This window comes from Otolemur garnettii, unplaced genomic scaffold (genome assembly GCF_000181295.1).
Source record: "Otolemur garnettii isolate 467f Iridium unplaced genomic scaffold, OtoGar3 scaffold00238, whole genome shotgun sequence".
In the NCBI taxonomy this organism is placed as follows: domain Eukaryota; kingdom Metazoa; phylum Chordata; class Mammalia; order Primates; family Galagidae; genus Otolemur; species Otolemur garnettii.
This window is the reverse complement of record NW_003852633.1, coordinates 807,104-828,552: the sequence shown is the minus strand read 5'-3', so window position 1 is coordinate 828,552 and position 21,449 is coordinate 807,104. Positions and strand designations below refer to the sequence as shown.

General features: G+C 37.0%; 1 long non-coding RNA gene across 1 annotated transcript; it reads right to left on the bottom strand.

The window, feature by feature from the left end:
• Nucleotides 1-8,670: 8,670 nt before the first annotated feature.
• On the bottom strand, nucleotides 8,671-17,116 carry LOC111722328. Its single transcript, XR_002771159.1, has 3 exons — nucleotides 17,107-17,116; nucleotides 16,453-16,455; nucleotides 8,671-8,760 (listed from the first exon to the last, which is right to left on the bottom strand). It is a non-coding gene; the product is annotated as an uncharacterized LOC111722328 (long non-coding RNA).
• Between the last annotated feature and the right edge of the window lie 4,333 nt (nucleotides 17,117-21,449).

Here is a 21,449-nt window from a genome sequence, read left to right as displayed (position 1 = left end):
AATAAAAAAAGATGGACACTTCATTTTGGTCAAGGGAACAATGCAACAAGAGGATATTTTAATTCTAAATATTTATGCACCCTCCTTAAATGTTCCCATTTTTATGAAACAGACTTTAATTAGTCTGAGCAATATGATATTTTATAACTCAATATCAGAAGGGAACATTAATATTTCTCATACAGAGTTGAACAGATCCTCTAAACAGAAACAAAACAAAGATACAAAAGACTTAAACGTGACCCAAGAACAACTGTGCTTAATAGACATATACAGAACACCCCATCCCAAAGCTAAAGAATGTATCTTCTTCTCTTCAACCCAGGGAACATTCTCCAAAAGAGATCATATCCTAGAACACCAATAAAACCTCAACAAAATCAAAAGAATTGAAACTTTACCTTGTATCTTCTCAGACCACAAAGCAATTAAGGTAGAACTCAACTCTAGCAAAAATAGTCATCCCTACACAAAGGCATGGAAATTAAACAACCTTATGATGAATGACAGTTGGGTCAAGGAAGAAATTAAAAAAAAAAAAAGCAAAAAAAAACTATGAATTTCCTTGAGCATAACAACAATAAATTCACAAGCTACCAAAATCTGTGGGACACTGCAAAAGACATCCTAAGAGAAAAGTTTAACACATTAGATGCTTACATCTGAAAAAACAGAAGGAGAGCACATTGACAATGTAATTAATCATCTTAAGGAAACAGAAAAGGAAGATCAGTTCAATTCTAAGCCTAGCAGAAGAAAAGAAATAACCAAAATTAAATCAGAAATAAATGAGATAGAAAATAAAAGAATCATTCAGAAAAGTAATCAAACAAAAAGTCAGTTCTTTAAAAAGATAAATAAAATTGATAAGCATTGACCCTATTAACTAGAAATAGAAAAGTAAAATCTTATAACAACTGGTACTAAAGAAATATAAGAGTTTATTTTGACTACAACCAAAAATTTTATGCTCAGAAATTTCACCATGTGGAGGAAATGTACCAATACCTGGAATCACATCATCCCCCTAAACTTAACCAGGAAGAAATAGATATCTTGAACAGATCAATATGAAGCACTAAGATTAAAGAAATAATAAAGAAGCTTCTGACAAAAAAAAAAAAAAGCCCAGTTCCAGATGGTGTCACATCATAATTCTATCAAATCTTCACAGATGAGCTTTCACCTATATTGCAGAACCTATTCCAGAACATCAAGAAGGAAGAAGTCTTCCCCAACATTCTATGAGACAAATATCACCTTGATTCCAAAACAAGGAAAGGACTCAGCCAAAAAGGAGAACTACAGACCAGTGTCCCTAATAAATAGTGAGGCAATGTTCTCAAAATAATCTTAGCTAATAGACTGCAGCTACACATTAAATATATATTTATATGTATGCATATATATGTATATATACATCTTAGTCAAGTAGGCTTCATCTCAGGGATGTACATCTGGTTTAACATACACAAACTCATAAACATAATACATCATATCAATAGAAGCAAAAAAAAGACCATGTGATCCTCTCAACAGATGCAAAAAAAACATTTGACAAAATCCTGCTTCCTTTCTTCATTCTCTATTTTGTTCTATAAATCTACTTCTCTGTTTTTGTGCCTGTACCAGGCTGTTTTGACCACTATAGATTTATAGTATAGCCTGAAGTCTGGTAATGTGATACCTCCTGATTTTTATTTCTGATTAATGTATTGGCCATTTGAAGTTTTTTCTGATTACATATAAAATGAAGCACTTTTTTCAAGATCCATAATTATGACAATGGTGCTTTAATAGGGATTGCATTAAATCTGCATATTACTTTGGGTAGTATAAATCTTTTAACATATTTTATTTTTCTGAACTATGAGCATGGTATGTTTTTCCATTTATCAACATCTTCAGCTATTTCTTTTCTCAGAGTTTCATAATGCTTTTAATAGAGATCATTTACATCCTTTGTTAGATGAATTCCCAGATATTTCATATTCTTTGGCACTACTTAAAAAGGAATAGAGTCTTTGACTATATTTTCAGCTTGACTATTGTTGACATATAAAAGATACTGATTTGTAAGTATTGATTTTGTATCCTGAGGCACTGCTATATTTCTTAATCATTTCTAAAAGTTTTGCAGTTGAGTACCTGGGGTTTTCCAGGTATAGGATTATATCATCCATGAAGAGAGTTTTATCTCCTCTGACCCCATTTGAATACCTCTAATCCCCTTCTTTTGCCTGATTCCAATGGCTAGAATTTCCATTACTATGTTGAATAGCAGTGGAGATGATGGGCATCCTTGCTTAATTCCAGATCTGAGTGGAAATGTTTTCGATTTTACTCCATTCAGTATGATATTAGCTATGGGTTTGCTATTGATGGCCTCTATAAGTTTCAGAAATGACCCTTCTAAGCCTACATTCTTGAGTGTTCTGATCATAAAAGGGTGTTGGATATTATCAAAATCTTTTCCTGTATCAATTTAGAGAATAATGTGGTCTTTGTTTTATATTTTATTTATGTGATGTATTATATTTATGGATTTATGTATGTTGAACCAACCTTGTAACCCTGGGGTAAAAACTTGATCATGGTGTATAATTTTTTAGATGTATTGTTGAATTATGTTTGCTAGGATCTTATTGAGCATTTTTTCATCAATATTCATTAATGATATTGGTCTATAGTTTTCTTTCCTTGTTGGGTCTTTTTCTGATTTGGGGATCAAGGTGACCTTTGCTTCATAGCATATGTTGGGGAATATTCATTCTTATTCTATGTTTTGGAAAAGGTTATGTACTATAGGAACTAGTTCTTCTTTAGAGGTTTGATACAATTCTGATGTGAAGCCATCTGGTCCAGGACTTTTCTTTCTTGGGAGATTTTGTATTGTATTGATATAGATCACGTATCATCATTTGATCTTTGATAAGCTTATCAAAAACATTCATTTTTTGAATGTTTTTCAACATGAGGGAAAGATTCCCTATTTAACAAATGTTGCTGGGTTTACTGGATGGCAACTTGTAGAAGACTAAAACTTGACCCACACCTTTCACCATTAACAAAAATTGATTCTCACTGGATAAAAGATTTAAATTTAAGACATGAAACTATAAAAAATATTAGAAAAGAGTGCAGGGAAAATACTTGAAAAAGTTAGCCTGGGAGAATTTTTTGAGGAGGACCCCCCTGGAAACTGAAGAAACACCAAAAATATATTACTGAGATGTGATCAAACTCAAAATGTTCTGCACAGCCAAGAGCACAATAAGTAAAGCAAACAGACAGCTTTCAGAATAGGAAAAGATATTTGCAGGTTGTGCTTCTGACAAAGGTCTGATAACTAGAATCTACAGAGAACTCAAACTAATCAATAAGAAAATAACAAATAACCCCATTTCTATGTGGGTCAGAGACTTGAACAGAAGCTTCTCAGAAGATAGGCGCATGGCCTACAAATACATGAAAACAATGCTAGTCACCTTTAATCATCAGATAAATGCAAATCAAAACCACTTTGAGATATCATCTAACTCCAGTAAGATTAGCCCACATCACAAAATCACAAATGTTGGCATGGATGCAAAGAGAAGGGAACACTTCTGCACTGCTCGTAGGAAAGCAAGCTAATACGACCTTTCTGGAAAGAAGTTTTGAGAACACTCAAGGAACTAAAAGTGGACCTACCATTTGGTCCTGCAATTCCTCTATTAGATAGCTACCCAGATGATCAAAAATCATTTTACAACAAAGACATGTAGACTATAATGTTTATTGAAGTCTAATTCATAATCACCAAGTTATGGAAGCAGCCCAAATGCCCATTGACCCATGAATGGATTAACAAATTATAGTATATGTATACCATGCAATACTATACAACCATAAAAAGATGAAGACTTAACATCTTTTATGTTTACCTGGATGGAGCTAGAACATACACTTCTTAGTAAAGTATCTCAAGAAAGGTGGGGAAAAAAGTATCTAATGTATTCAGTACTACTGTGAAATCAGTATACAATAACCTACACATTCATAGGAAGGGTAAAACATAACTATAGTCCAGAAAGAAGGAGGAAAGAGGAGGGAGAGGGGAGGGGGGAAATCTGGAGGAGGGAGGGTATTTGGGGGGACCACACCTTATGTGCATAATGCAATAATACATTTCAAAACTATTAAGAATAGAGTGTAAATGTCTTGACACAACAAGTAAGCAAGGAGATGGGTATGTTAATCAGTTAGATGTAAGCATTCCATATTGTAAATAAAATCAGCACATTTTACCCTATAAATGCATTAATGTACACAGTTATGATTTAATAGAGAATAAAAAAATTCTTACATCCTTTCCTAATAAGAATACTTAAGAAAACAGGCTTAGGTCGCCCATTCTTTTTTTTTTTTTTTTTTTTTTTGAATGGTAACTGTGTACATTGATGCACTTTGGGGGTACAGTGTGGTGTTTTCATACACAATCCAAGACACTTCCATCAAACTGGTTAACATAGCCTTCATGTAACTTTCTTAGTTATTATGTCAAAACATTCATATTCTACTCATAGAAAGATTCACTTGTACCCTTGCAAGATGAACCACAGAAGTGAACCCTCGAATCCCTCTCCCTCCACTCTCTCCCCCCTAGCTCCCCCCTCCCCATATCCTTAGGTTGTTATTAGGTTATAGCTTTCATATAAAAAGGTTTAGATTAGTTTCATAATTCTTAAGTTGATTAAAGCCATCTATGACTTTGTATATATCAATTTATTCCCGACCTCAGTGGATCTTGGGGGCCAGGAAAGAACTATGTTTCTTCCTTTTGTGGGACCATTAATAATAATAATTCTTCTACTAGGTGTCCTCAAACTGCAGCCCACCTAGGACATTTATCTGGCCTGCTGGGTGTTTTTGCCACAGCTGCCTATCCTGCTTAGCAGCCAACTCATCCCATGGCCCATGGTTCTGGCCCTCCAATGGTCTGAGGGACAGGGAACTGGCCCATTTTAAAAGTTTGAGGACCCCTGGTTTAGACCATATCTTTTTAAACTTAGGGTAAAGTTTGTGTCTTCTAGACCCCAATAGTTTGATATAAAGCTTATGTTAGGCCACAGATTCCATGTTCTTCCCAGACAAGAACACATTGAACCCATCCTTTTGATACTCCTTGAGCCACTGGACCCAATTGCAAGCAAGTTCCACCTGTAGTCTTCCCAATGGAATCAGGAACTAGAAAAATGGTGTGTCCCTAGTTGTCTTCAAGGAGCTACAGAAGATGGATCTTCACCCCTAATCCACTAAGTTCTTCAGGTTTCATGTCTCTCAAGTAGGAGAATGTTGAGCAGTACTGACCTGGCTTGGCACCACCTCTTTTTGCTTTGCACTGAGCATTGCTCATACACAGAGGCCTCCAATGAAGTCATGACTCTGATCCAGCAAAGTCACTGTTGTCACAAAACATAACCTTGTCCCACTCTCTGGGATTGCTGGGTCTATGGGGAGACATCCTGCCTTTGATCTCAGCTTCTGACTTTCTATCCAGGGGGAGATGTTCCCTTGTGGTTCCCAGCTTCTCCCTTTGACAATGTGGAAGCAGCTGGGGTTGGAAGTAGATTTACACTGCTGCCCCTAGCTTCTATTCTTGATAGGTAGGGCGGAAGAAAAAGGGAGTGGCTAAGGGCAGACAGCAGAAAGCACTTTACAGATAAGGACTGTTCCCTGGTAGGTTAGTGAAGAGCTCCTAGGGACCTTAAAGTGAGCTGGGCTCATTATCATGTACTTAAAATTGCAAATTTATACCCCATGTGGATGCTTCAGGAAGGGTGGCAGAAAACTTTTATGTATTAAAACATTTTCTGTGTAATCCCAACCTGTCAACTACCCCAAAAGTGGGAAGTAACAGCCAATCCTGCCTGTGAAATGCAGGACAAACTAGCTAGTATACCAAAGAAGGGGATTGTTCAGTCTGTGGCATCTCTTTCAACTTAGGGAGAAGGGCATACCTCACACTTTGAGATGCATACTCATTGCAGTTTACTTTCTTCTGCAATAAATGTGTGTATATTTGTGATTGTGATTACTTACACTTGTGAGAACTCTGGCACTGGCTAGGCACAAGTGCTCATGCTTTGGTGCTGGAAGTATGATCCAGGAAACATCAACACCCAGATGGACTTACCAATCCTAAAGAATGATCCCCACTTTTTATCCTACAACATCTGTTCAAATATTCTCCTAATGAGAATGGTTAGGGGCTATGGTTTGCTTTGAATCTATACAATACAGCAAATGTGATGGGACAAGACTCAGTTGATTATGTTACATAACAAAGATAAAGAAAAATTAACCAAAAGGTTACATTACATAACTTTGTGTTTTGAATCTTATTAGGAATATCTCCATGGATTTGATTAAGGCTTATGAACTTTGGGAGAAGCCCACATGATAAAGAACTCTGCAGGTCAATGACCAGGAAGAAACTGATGTCCTTGGTTCAATAGCCTGCCTTAAACTTTCCAGTATTATTTACATTTATTCCAAGGCACTTTTCAAAAAGACATTCTATCACTTCACAAGTAAAGTGATTGCCTTTCAATAACAAAATAATCCTACTTCTCCCTCATCCTTATAACTATTATACATTTTACTTACACAGGTATGCAAGCATACAAGCACATAGTATGCATATACACACATATCATGAGAGGTGCAACATCACCAGGTCCACCTAAATTTGTGTCTTTCCATAAGGTCAGACTTACATTTAAGCATATTCTATCTCCATCTTTGTTACTGTGTATTTCCTTGGGTAGGGATGCTTTCATGGTACTATGAAATCTATCTATAAGAAGATAAAGTTGCTGGGTTAACATGCATATTTGGGTTTAGTATATCTCTATTTGTCTAGGTGACTTTTACATGGTTCACAATTAGCTGCAGCCTTATTAACCTTGTGCAAAGTCAATTTTGATTTTTGTCTATTAGGCACATTTTATTGTGTGCCTAAATGTATTTTTTGCTTATGTAATGGTAGGAGTTTTTGTGGTATGTAACCTGCTTCTGGTGTTTGTTTCATGTTAAAGTCATCCATCTCTGTTGTAGTATAGTCACTGTGAGTCCCCGTGGTACCTCACATTTCTTCTTTGATTTTCTCCTGAGATGTAGTAGTGGTAATAAAAGTCTCCAAAATTTGTCTTGATATCTGTGCAGTTTTAATTTAGGTCCGATTTGTGTGTCAATGCTTGTGCTTCTTGTCAGAGCCTTAACCTGGTATTAAATTTTACTGTCTCAGATTAATATTTATGGTGTTCTGATACATGTCACAAACATCTTAATTCTGTTTCACAATTCATACAGTTCCTCTCAGTAAGATTTGGACCATATATCTTTATCAATAATTGTATAATTATATTATTTCCATTTGTGTGACTATAGGGCTATGCCATTCATGACTGCCCATAAGTCTGTGAATATGCATCTTTTCTTTTCACTTTATGACACTGAGTGTCTGATGTCAGAACAGCTTCAGTCAGCCCTGCATGCTGCATGCAAAGCAATTTGCCCAGCTCCTCTGGATTGTTTGGTCCTGGATCTGAGGGCTGCTGCTGTCCACCGGGTCTGGCCTGGGGTCACAGAGGCTGATCCGTCGTAACCAGGTTTTAGGCAAGATATTAGACCAGACAGGACCCCATTCTGCTGTACTGGCATGGATTGTCCCTGTCCTTGGAGTGCACTCCAGCAAGTCTATTTCAGTCTTGTGACTCACCTCTGTGAGAAGACCTAGTTGACTCTTAAAGCCTACGTCTCAACCCTGGATGTACCATGTCCATGGGAGCAGCCCTTGATCAATTTGGATACCTATCAATTCTTCAGGACTCAGTGTTATCCAAGGAAGGACAGGCACATGGCATTTCATTGTGCTGTTGTTGCTATCAGTCAGAGACTCAGGGTTTTTAACAGCTTCATTTGTAAGCCATATATATATTTCAAATTAGCATAATTTATTGTTGAAGTATGGGATATTTTTTGTTGTCCATAATCTTACCAGTAGAAAGGACTCTGAGACTTTTTTTTTTTTTAGTTCTACCAAAAAAATTTGAGATAGGGTCTTTCTCTGTTTCCCAGGTAGAGTGCAGGGCAGGATCATAGCTCACTGTAAACTTGAACTCCTGGGCTCAAAGGCTCAACTATTCTACTACTTCGACCTCCTAAGTATCTAAGCCTACGAGTACATGTTTGTTTGTTTTCCTTTGTGTGCAGAAATAGGTTCTCACTATGTTGTCCAGACTGGTCTTGAATTCCTGGCCTCACATGATCTGCCCACCTTAGCCTCCCAAATGTCTGGAATTACAGAAGTGAGCTATGACACCCTGTGCAGAGTCTGGTTTTATCTATAATGTATACATTCAATATTCCTCACTCATCAAAATTTCTAACTGAAGAGTGAATCTAGAGATAGATGATGCAATTTTTGGAATGTGGTAATGTCTCTAGTTGAGTGTTTCAGTTGATTGTTCTTGTCCCCAGTTCGAGTCTTAGGACTTTCTACTTATCTTACATATTGTTTCAGGATGATGCTGAAGCATGTACATGCTGTCTCCAGTATCCATTAATGTTGCTGCTTCCTGCTTATTGTTTTATGTCATATGCTTTTTTTTTTTTTTTTTTTTACAGTTTTTGGCCAGGGCTAGGTTTGAGTTCTCCACCTCTGTCATATGAAGCCAGTGTCCTATTCCTTTGAGCCACAGGCACCACCCCATGCTTTTTATACATCACCATGGTTATTTATCCCTGGTGATGACCACTGAAGCCTTACAAATTTGCAATTACTTGTCTCTTCTGTAATAATACACATAATCTATCTCAACAATCATAACTGTGTTATTGATTACTTTTGTCTTTATATGTTTTTCCTGGCAATTGTTTACCATTGTAATGTCACCTATGTATAATGATAAAATAAAGTGAGCTGTTACTGAACTCTTTTAATGTTCTTATAGTCACCTTTTAAGCAGTATTTTTTGGCTACCCAAACTTATTATGGTATATATATATTTTTTTACTTGTATGACTAAGAACATGTCTAATGTATATGTAAGTAAAATTTATTTGCCATTCTAGTTAGGAATCTGATGAAATGACTTCTTTACATCTGGTAATATTCCTGGCATTTTAGGAGATATATTCTTCAAATTACCATGGTTGATAGTTACCTGGCTTCCATTTGATTTTCAGACAGACTGTACTGAACTATTAGAGTTCATTGAAATGCCAATTGTAACTATGTATTTCTTAAGGAGTTCTAGAATCTTTAGGGTTACATATTTATGCCCCCCTTTCATGGGTATTATTTATTATATGTAGCCTGGTGTGGTATAGGCAATGTTATGGGATTCATTTTAATTAATGTTAAGTTAAAGAATTTAAGTTCCTTAAATTTCTTAATAGGCCACCAAAGGCTAAAAAGTTTCCAGGTCAGATCCATTTCTATATTGTTTTCTAATTTGAGTGAACAGTGAGAAGTATAAAGTACAGCATTACAGTTATAGGGCAGTATAATAGCAGATTTTGGGAAGCCTTGGTTAATCTTCCTCCAGTGTTTCTGTCACAGTGTGATGTGTTATGTCCAGAAGGCTTACTTTTATTCAGTTACCTAAAACAAAGGTGTGTATCTGTGTACAATTGGTAATTTGTACAGTTGTATACCTGCTCTTTTATTCCCAGGTTTGAGTATTATGCACTTCACTAAAGAGTTTTAGATTTTTGACCAAACAATAAAAATAAAATGTTTATAAAATGTCTGTTTTCACCATTGTTGTTTTTGACTTGAGTGTTCCTAGTATGTCCTATCTCAGAGGTTCAGACCCTGCTCAGTGTGAGCTCTTTTGGCCCCACTAGCTTCCTAGCCTGGCATCAACCAAGACCTTGTTAGCTTTAAATCTGCCTAACATGGGTAAATTCACTCCCTTTCCCAGTGTTTTCCTCAAGGATCCAGTCTTTCAAGGTGACACAGATTATGGCTCTTTTTAGAAAAGGTGGAAATTTGTTTTGTCAAATGGCTCAATTGCTAATTTAAATGTTAGTGTGGCCTTGGGCTTTATGAAATTTCTTAATCTGGTTATCCCAGTTCTGTTATTATAAATGTCAGTTGATTTTAATTTCAGAAATCTATCTGACAGTGGAGGACAGGTGCTCATTATGCCAATAGTTGTGTGGTAGAAGGTCAGACATAGCCAGGTCCACACACATTTGTGTTATTCTATAATCAGTCATTTATCAATGCCTATTCAATCATTAAAAAAATGAGTTACATGAACTTCCCAAGGGGTCAATTGTTAGTATGACCTGTTCACTCTGTAGTCTGAGCCAAGGGCACACAGATGGAAGCTGATCCACAAGTCAATAGATATTGCAAACCACATATACACATAGTAGCATGCTTAACATACATATTACTGTTATAGATAAACATTTTCACCTCACAGTAACATTTATAATCAAGAGAATAGGAGGATAGAAAAAGGCATTCAGAAACCAGTTCAAGGAGAGTGACACAGACAAGGAGGGTGCTCTGTGCTAAGCCAGAAAGGCCTCGACTTCTTACAAGGCAGAGTTCTTGATATTAGCAGAGCTTTGCGTAGCATACAATGGGGTGGGGGGAGTCAGCATGAGTGACAGTAAGACAATATCTACTGAGATGGCAACATCAATATGGTGATATCCTGCTCTTTTTAAGATTCCTAAGTCCTCTGGTTAAGGTTGATAGTAAAGAGTTATGCCTTGTCTGGCTGGGTACATTCTCTACTGATTAGGTGAACATATGGTGCCTGAAGGCCTGATTCCTTTGAAATGCAAGGTGGAGTCTTTTCCATGATGGAGTTACTTTTTTAAGGTTATATAACCTTTAAAATATAAATAATCAAATACATTGATGCCATTATTACTTTGAAGAAACTTATGGGTTACAATAAATTAAGAATATGAAAAATAAAGGTTTTGTTTCCTGGCACAACCAGGAAAAGATATGTAACTGGTATGTTAAAAATGGAGTTAAAATAGAACATATGAAATGCTCAATTAAAATTATAAAAGACATAGAATGAATAAAGACAAAAATATTTGATAAAAAGCAAAAATTAGAAGACAGTAAAAAATATAATATATATTAATCCCTTATTGTAGTAGTCAATTTGAATGTCAGTAGCATAAAACCGTCATGTAAAAAATAGAAATTGCCAGAGTGTAACAGTAAAGACAAGGAAAACTTATTAAATATAAAGACATGTACCAAACAAAGGTAAATGAGTAGAACAGGATAGGCAACACTACTACTAATCAGATATAGCAAGGATAGCTATGTTGATTCCTCCTCTGCCTCTCTTTTCCCCTCCTCCTTTTTCTCTTCTTCCTTCCTTCCACTTTCTCCTCTTTTTTCCTTCATCTTTCTCCTCTTCCTTCTTTCTCCTTCTTTTCCTCCCCTTCTTCTTTTTGTCTTTTTCTTCTCCTCCTCCTTCTTCCTTTTCTTCCTTTCTCTTTCTTCTTTTTTCTTCCTCTTCCTCCTCTTCCTCCTTCTCCTTCTTTTTCTTCTTCTGCCTCACATTGTCATCCCAGTCAGAATGTAGTGACATCATCATAGCTCACAGAAATGTCAAATTCCTAGCCTCAAGTGATCCGCCTCCCTTAGCCTCCTGAGTAGCTGGGTTGACAGGAATGAAAGACCATGGGTCTTTTATTTGCTCAGGCTGGTTTTGAACTCCTGAACTTAAGCAATCCTCCATTTTGGAATCCCAATGTACTAGAATTACAGGTGTGAGCCACCACACATGGATTACACATTCTTATTAAGTCCACATGGAACATTACCCCAAGATAGAACACATTCTGGGGCATAAAAAATACCATAACAAATGTTCAAAACTTGAAATCAAATCCTGTTTCAATATCATGACTGCTCTCAGATCATAATAAAATCAAACTAGAAATCAAAGGATAACTGGTAAGGTAATTGGAATATTCTAAAATGCATAAGGAATGAAGAACTGAGGTCTAAGCAACATATGGGCCAAATAAAACATTTCCAGACAACTTCTAAAAAATATTTTAAACTAAAAAAAGAAAAATGAGGGTGGCACCTGTGGCTCAAAGGAGTAGGGTGCTGGCCCCATATGCCAGAGGTGGTGGGTTCAAACCCAGCCCCAGCCAATAACTGAAAAAAGAAAAGAAAAGAAAAGAAAAATGAAACTAGAACTCATTGGACCTGATGGTATGCAAGGAAAGTAAAGGGTAAAAGAAAACCTATGGCACCAAATGTATACATTAGAAAAGATGGAAGATGTAAAGTCAATCATCTTAGTTTCAAATTTCAGAATCTAGAAAAAGATAAACTAATTAAATTCATAGTAAGCAATGGAAAAAGTATACTACTGCTATGAGAATAAAAATGAAAGAAAAACTAAACCATGTTACTGGAATTTTTAAATAAATGGTTAGATTAATAATTCACAGGAAAATGGAAGCATTAAAAGTTCAGAGAGAAAACACAGCAGCCCAAACCCAGGAAGTGATAACTGGTTTTCAGAAATGATCAACGAAAGGCATATTGAGGTAATCACACTTATTTAGTCAGTTGAAAGTTTCACTGTTCCTAAAGTAGTACATTTTTAACATTCTCAACACAAAATTAGTGTGTGATGATGATAATTTGGTAAAGTGATGGATATGTTAATTGGCTTGATTGAACATTTCTATAATGTATAGATAGACCAAAACACATATACAGTTGACCAGCCCCATAAACTGACTACCTTCTTAAGTTGGCCTAATTTTCATAGACCAAATGTACACCACATGGACATATCAGTACAGTAGGCCTAGTTCCTTATGTTGATCACCTCTACATGTTAACAAGTTTGTTATAGTCCCTTGGGTGGTCAACTTACAGACCTTCTACTGTATCATGTGGTAAGCAACATATATAATTATTATTTATCAATTAAAAATAAATAAGTTGGAAAATTATTTACTTATGAATAATCCACAGATAAGAAATTTAGGACTATTTCTTCCTACATACATAAAAGGACCCATGTAATACAAAGAATGAAGTTAAAATACATGTCACAGTCTGATAAACACAGGAATATCATGAGGTTTACATGAGAATATCAAAAAAAAAAAGAAGAAGAAGAAGAAGACACAGAAATAGATGGGTGAATGTGCATCCCATCAGAGAAATGTCCTGTACAGCTGGCCCCCTGCACGCTGCTTACTGGCCCCTGCTGTCCACCTCCTTGCAAAAACACTTTGCTCCTAGCTTGTCACCATCCCCATACCCCTGTCTCAGGTCCCTTCACAGCACAGTTGTGGACCCCCTTCATCCGCCCTTTCTGTCAGTGGTGGGTGTGGTTTAAAGTAGTCAGGCCACGCCCACTGGGCTGTGGGTGGCTATGAGGGGACACTGAAGGAGGTCTGTACAAGCTCTTGCCCTGCTCTCTGTGGCTGGGGGAAGGAGATGTTGCCCTAGGCCCTAGAAAGCAGAACTGAGAATGGAGGCATGGAAGTAAAAGAAATTCCCTAAGAATATATTAAAAAGTAACAAGGAGAGTGGTATTTGTGTGTGTGTGTGGGGGGGCGTCTTAGATTCACTAGAACCTTATCAACAAAAGAAATCTTCTGAAGTTCTAAACTAAACCTTTCTCTCTCTCTCTCTCTCTCTCTCTTTTTTTTCTTTTTCTAGGTAAAACTGTGAATACTGGCCTGGTATCAAGGCATGAATGTTTATACTTTTCTCTGCTTTTATGGCCCAGTGGCACAGTGGTTTAGAGAAAGGGTTCTGGAAGAAAAAAATTTGTGTTAAATGAATTATCTTTTCAAGAAAATGGTGGCATTTGAACACAAGCATGTATACATATGCAAATAATTTATGAAAAGCGATGAATGTAGAAAAGTTGAATTTTCAGCAAATATTCTAGAATATTCAGTATCTATTTAGTAAAATAAAACGTGCCCTTAAATTACATACAAAATCTATTTCAGGTGTACTAACTATTTAAAGACTATTTAAAAAAAATAATACAGCATTTAGAATTTAAGAGAATAATTTCATGACCATAAGGTAGGGTACAAATTCTTAAGAAGCATCTAGAATACTTTTGCCCTATAAGAAAAAAGATATTCTAACATAGCTGATGTGAGCAGAGACTCTGGAATAGACATAGTTAAGCTTATGTACTTCTATTCCTTTTTCTGGGGGAATAGACATAGTTAAGTTTATGTACTTCTATTCCTTTTCTATTATTTTTCTTTAACTCAGATTCACAAATGGACCATGGGAGTGGTAATTAGTAGCTGTCTGTTCAGAGGTTGCTATGATTGAATATTAACTGGTAAGACACAAAGTGTATAAGTTCATCAGTCTATAGTAAATAATAAGTTAGTATTTGCTAATATTGGCAGCTTTGTCTAAGTAATTGCAAGATGTATTGTTTGACTTCATTGTAAATGCCTCTGTAAGGTATAATGAAAACATAAAAATACTGACAAACTATGATACGAATACTTCTTATCACTCTAAAATATTACCTCTTACTTATATATAAGAAGTTAACTCTTTATAATAAGTAAAGTTATGGACTTTTATAAAAATATGTATTTTTATATTGTTATGTATTTGAGATGGAGTCTTATTCAGTCACCTAGGCTGAAGTGCAATGTTTTTCTTTACAGCTTGTTGCAGCTTCAAAGTGATCCTCCCTCCTCAAACTCCCAAGTTACAGTGATTATGAGAGTACAATTTTTACCTTTCATCACTCCTATGATTATATGTGATGAGAAATAAAGACAAAATATACTAAGGTGCTATAAATTTAATGCCATTGAAACTACACTGTTCTGAAAAATTTTTCAATTCTTCTTGTCTATGATTTTTTTCCAGGTTGACATTATCTCTGCTAATTAGAAGTTTTGTTGGTGCTACATTTATTCTGAGTGTCCTAGAAGGCTTTCTATTAATTTATCTTCCTAACCTACCTACATCATGTGTAAGTCTGCTTGTTGACAATATCACCAGAAGATGACAATGGGAAATTTTTACACCAACATCATGTATGAGAGTAACAACCTTACGACTGCCTTCTGAGCTACAGTGCTTTCATGGTGTCAGTGTTAAGACACATCTCTATTTGAATGATGTAAGAACGTATCTTTTAGAATAAATTAAATGCAGCATTTGTTATATGACTGCCCGTTTATCTTTTTCTTTTTTTTTTTTTTGGACGGAGCTGGGTTTGAACCTGCCACCTCTTACATATGGAGCCGGTGCCTTACTCCTTTGAGCCACAGGCACCTCCTACTTCCCATTTCTCAAAGTCAAATCAAGGTTGCTCTGTTGGAAGGCCTAATTGCAGCAACACATGAACCTTTTCTCTGCCTCTTTTTCCTTTCCTCCTAAGACAAAGACACAAAGGATCTGGATAGCCCCACCCTGAAAGTTCGTGCCAAAGGACCATAAACTTCAAATCAAATAGTGAAATTTTCTTACCCCCTATGGCTGTATATAAAAAGGGTCTGAAACTTCCCCCTTGACACAGATGGCACCTATGTATGACCCACTTGGGTCACTAAACCTGACCTAAACATCTCACCTCTAGCCTTGTCTCTGGGTGGCCTCCATAGTCATCTCAGTTTCTTTGGAACCTAGTCCAGTTTTGCCCAGACCTTATTCCACTGACCCATCTGTGGGAGAATCCTACAGGACTTCATCCCAACTACCATTTAAGGGTGAGTTTAGTTCTGAAACAGCTTCACACAGAACCTCCCTGTGATCCCTCTTGGTCTTGCTCCCTGCTGCTATGTCTTCACATCCCCCTCACTTCTTCCTCTTCTTTGTTCACTCATTTGTTCACATTTTATTAGAAGGTTTTGTCCTAGTACTGTGCTCTCTCCTGGAGTCCTGGGGACCTTAAAATATGTTGTCTTTTGTTTTTTGCTTCAAGTCCAATCCTGGATCCTTGTTTAGGTTTTTAAGATTCTAGGCACCTCAAGTTTTCTGAGAAAAAAATAAGAATGTCTGACCTTTATTTCTTTTTCCATATTTTTGCTTCTCCATGTCCTGGTTTTTGTGAAACAAGGGATGCCTTCTTTTCAACCCAGGTAGGAGAAAGACATCTGGACATAGGAGACAACCCTTCTAACCCCATAAACAAAGACACTCCAAAGGTATTTCCTTCATCCTCAATACAAATTAAAAAACATGACCTTTAATTTTAATGTCTTACAAAACTTAATTTCCTCAAAAAACAAACAAAAAAATGGTAGATGGTGTAAAATGTCCTATCTTCAGGCTTTTCTCTCCCTCTGATTTCACTCATTATTTCAACACACCCCACATCATCTCAGTCCTCCTCTCTATCTCCCCTCCTGCAGGGATTCCTCCAGCTCCTATGGCTCTTCCACTTCCTAACCTGCCTCTGAGCATAAACACCCTCTTCTCTTCCCTATCCCACCGATTCTTGGACTTCTCATGGCTTCCTCCCCTGCCCAACAGCTGCATGAATCCTCTCCCAGCACAAGCAGGGCTGTGGGCACAAGACACCAACCATGAGCTTGCAGACATGAAAACTCCAATGGCATTGGCTCAGGAAACCATGCATGCTCCCTGGGTTGCAGCAGACACAAGCATGGGTATGAGCTACAGCAGGAAAGGGCAGGGCAAGGCAAGCTCACAGGCCTGGCAGCTGCCTTGCCCAATACCCTTTGACAACATTCCTCCCCACTGCCGTCTTCCTTCTGCTGTAATGCAGAATTTCCTTGATACCACAGAAGACTTACCTCTACCCTGAAAACTTCCATATGCCCATAGAAAGGATAGAGAAAGAGAGAAAAATGGACTGACTGCAGTCCTAAAAGCAGAAATTTTTTTCAATAGTGGCTGTCTCTGTTGATATAGTCAATTACATTTATGTATTTTTATATGTAAAGCCAAACTTGTATCCCTGGGATATATAAACAAAGGCCAAATGAACAGTTCAATAGATGCATAAAAGTATTTGGTAATATTCAGCACTTTTTTCTAACAAGAACACTTAGGAATACAGGCAGAGGTGGCACATTTTTGAAACCAATTTAAGCCATCTATGACAAACCCACAGATAATATCATACTGAATGGAATAAAACTAAAAGATTTTTACATAAAACTGGAACCAGACAAGGTAGTCCTCTATCACCACTCTGATTCAACATAGTGCTGGAAGTTTGAGCCAATACAATAGGCAAGACAAGGAAATAAAGGGCATCCAAATGGGGGCAGAGGAAGATGAACTCTTGCTCTATGCTGATGAGATGGTCTTAAATCAGATAACCCCAAAGACTCAACCACAAGAGTCCTGGAAGTGATCAAAAAATACAGTAAGGTCTCACGATATAAAATCAATGTCTACAAACCAGTATCCTTTGTTTATGCCAATAATAGCCAAGATGAGAAACTAATCAAGGACACAATTCCCTTCACAGTCGCTTCTAAAAAATTAAATACCTAGGAATATACCTCTGTAATATACATAAAGAGGTGAAGGAACTCTACAAATAAAATTACCAAACTTTAATACAAGAAATAGCAAAAGTTATTAACAAATGGAAGACATATCAGGATCATGGCTGGGAAGAATTAACATTGTTAAAATGTCTATTCTTCCCAAAGCAATCTACTGATTTAATCCAATCCCCCATTAAAATTCTACCAACATGCTTTGAAAATAATTCTTCATTTTATGTGAAACCAAAAAAAAAAAAAAAAAAAAAAACCTGTATAGCCAAGGTAATTGTTGGTAATAAAAACAAATTCAGAATCACCACCTTGCCAGACTTTAGGGTATATTAAAAGTTCATAGTAATCAAAACAGTATAGTATTGGGACAAAAATAGAGACATAGAGATTTGGAATTCAATAGAAAACCATAAGAAGAAGTTAACATTTTACAGGTACTTGATCTTTGATAAACCAAACAAGAGCACACCATGAAGAAAAGAATCTATATTCAGTAAATGGTGCTGGAAGAACTGGTTTACCACATGTAAAAGGCTGGAATTAGACCCATACCTCTCACAACTCACAAAAATTGATTCAAGAAGGATGAAAGATTTAAATCTAAGGCATGAAAGGATAAAAACCCTCAAAGAAAATGTGGTAAAAACACTTGAAGATATCAACATGGGGAAAGATTTTATGAAGAAGACTTTTATGGGGCAATTGCAACAACAAAAATAAATAAATGGGACTTAATCAAATGGAAAAGTTTTTGTACTGCTAAGTAGACAACAAGCAAAGCAAATAGACAAACTTCAGAATGGAAAAGGTATTTGAATTTTATGATTTTGTATTTGATTTTATGATTTGATAACTAGAATCTACAGAGAATTCAAATTAATCAACAAAAAAAGCAAACAATCCCATAGATCATTGGGCAAAACATGGATAGAACCTGCTCTATGAAACACAGATGAAAGACTAACAAACATATGAAAAAATTCTCTTCAGCCCTAATCATCAAAGAAATACAAATTAAAATCCCCCTGAGATATGACCCACCCCCAGTAAGATTACCCCACATTGCAAAGTCCCAAATTTGCAGATGATCGCAGGGATGTGGCAAGAAGGGAATACTCTTACATTTTTCATAGGACTGCAAAATAATACAGCCTGTCTGGAAAGGAGTATGGAGAATCTTCAAAGATCTCAAATTAGATCTCCCAGTTGACCCTGCAATTCCACTACTAGGCATCTACCTAAAAGAAAAAAAGAAAAAAAAACCTTTTATCTTAAGGATATCTGCCACTGGACTATTTATTGCAGCTCAATTTAGAATTGCCAAGATGTGAAGACAACCTAAATGACCATCAACTCAGGAATGGATTAACAAATTGTGGTACAAGCACACCATGGAATATTTTTCAGCCATAAAAAGGCAGTGACTTAACACCTTTTGTAATATCCTAGATGGAATTGAAATACATTCTTCTTAATAAAGAATCACAAGAATTGAAAAGCAAGGCTCAGTGCCTGTAGTGCAGGAGTTAGGGTGCTGGCCACATACACCAGGGCTGAAAGGTTCATACTCGGCCTGGGACTGCTAAACAAAAATGACAACAACAAAAACATAGCCAGTCATTGTGCCAGGTTCCTGTAGTCCAAGCTACAGGGGGGCTGAGGAAAGAGAATTGCTTTAGCCCAAGAGTTTGAGGTTGCTGTGAGCTGTAACAGCATGGCACTGTACTGAAGGTGACATAGTGAGACTCTGTCTCAAAAAAAAAAAAAAAAAAAAAAGGTTCTAATTCATAGTTTCATACTTCTTGGGGGAGTGCCCATACTCAGTGGGTAAGGCATCAGCCACATACACCAGAGCTGGTGGGTTCAAACCCAGCCCAGCTCTGCTAACAAACAATGACAACTGCAACAAAAAATTGTGAGTGTGGTGGTGGGTGCCTATAGTTCAAGTTACCTAGGAGGCTGAGGAAAGAGAATTGCTTTAGCCCAAGAGTCTGAGGTTACTGTGAGCTGTGATGCCATAGCACTTTAGACTCTGTCTCAAAAAAAAAAAAAAGAAAAAAGGAATTGAAAAGCAATTATTCAATGTCCACAATACTAATATAAAGCTAGTAGACAAGATGCATGCTAACCTGGTTGAAAAACCCATTTCAATTCAAGTTGGAGGGAGAGATGAGGAGGGAAAGGGAGGGGGAAGGTTTTGGGGTGCTTTCATTGAATATACACAGGGGTGAGGGCTTATGGCACACTTTTTGTGTGGGGAACATAGCCATAAGAGGGACTTTACTTAACAGAATCAAATGTTTTGACCTGGTTGTTTGTACCTTTGCATTAACCTGAAATAAGTTTACTTAAAAAAAAAAAAAAAAAAAAGTAGTGGCTGCCACTTTGCACCTTCTCCAGAGATAGTGACTCAAAAGACCCAAGCAAGAAGACTACACTCTTCTACAGAATGGACCTCTGGCCACTACTATGATTCTTGGTTACTAAAATAAAATGCCCCAATAGGCATCTTTTTCTAGAACCCTGGAACTTTCTTCTCAACAAAAAAGGCACTAGAAGAGAACATATAATTTCCCATTTTAACATGATTATATTCTTAAAATAGGACATTATATTCACCTTCTGGAACCAGTGGTCCCTGAATCAACATCCTCCATAACCATAGACCCATGGGAATGGCTTTCAACTGACATTTCTGACTTGAAAATGGGCTCAACTTCATCACATCAGGATGGCCTTATGTAACTTAAACTGTAATGCAGGTAAGTAAGTTAATGCTAATAAATACCAGACCCTTGTCCTCTAGTCTTCCTAAATTTTACAGACCTCTATTTTTCTTACCTATCACCAACACTAAAATGGCAATTTGCACCCCACAGTTTCTCAGTTCACTGGATGATAAAGTTATTTTGCTCATCCTTTTATTACTTTCCAGTTATCCTTTCTACAATCATCTTAGAGGCTTAAATCTACTCACAGCAGGAGAAAGAGATCATTGTGCTTTTTACAGGAAACCAGCTTTTTCTGCACCAATAAGTGTGGTCTGGTTTAAGAGGGCATTACCTGGTTCTGAGAACCAGCTGCCCAGCTAGACTCTCAAAATGAGGGATCCTACTTCAATACTCACATGAGGATGTTGGATCTTACTCCTCTTGAGCCCCCTCCCTGCAATCCTCCTGCTATTAACAATTGCCCCTGGTCTAATCCAATTTCTGCCCTCATTTATTCAAGATAGGGTAAAAAAGATGTCAGCCACAATTACAACCCAATTCCTTCTACTCCCCAAACCCTGTCCCTGTGTACACCAAACCCTCACAGCCTTACCAACATCCAGTCCATCCCATTGAGGACAACTATGACCCTATCCAGCCAGTAGCAATTTTGGAAGAAAGATTTTCATCCTCATCATCCATTTTAAAAAGAGTTAGGAGTGTTGAGGGGCCTAACACAGCCACACATGAACCCTTTCAACTGTTCCTCCTTTTCTCCTCCTAAGACAAGAACACAAAGGGTCTACTTAGCCCCACCCCCAAAGTTTACAGCAAGGGACCCTAACCTTCTGGGCAGGCTGTGAAATTTGTCTACCCCCTATGGCCCCATAAAAAGGGGTCCCTAACTGCTTCTCAGCACAGATGCCACTTTTGCACTGCCCAGGTTGGTCCCTCTCCCATTTCAATAAACTAGGCCTGAACATTTCAGCTCTGCTCTCATCTCTGAGTGCCACTTCCTACACCTTTTAAGCTTATCTACTATATTATGCTCTCTTATTGAAGAAACATGTTTGAATAGAGTTTACTATAAGTTATTGAAAGATTTCAGAAAATTTCACCTAATATGTGACTAATTTGTATAAAGATAATTTTGAATTAAAGGCTCTAAGAGATCCACAAGCTTTCCACAGGGGC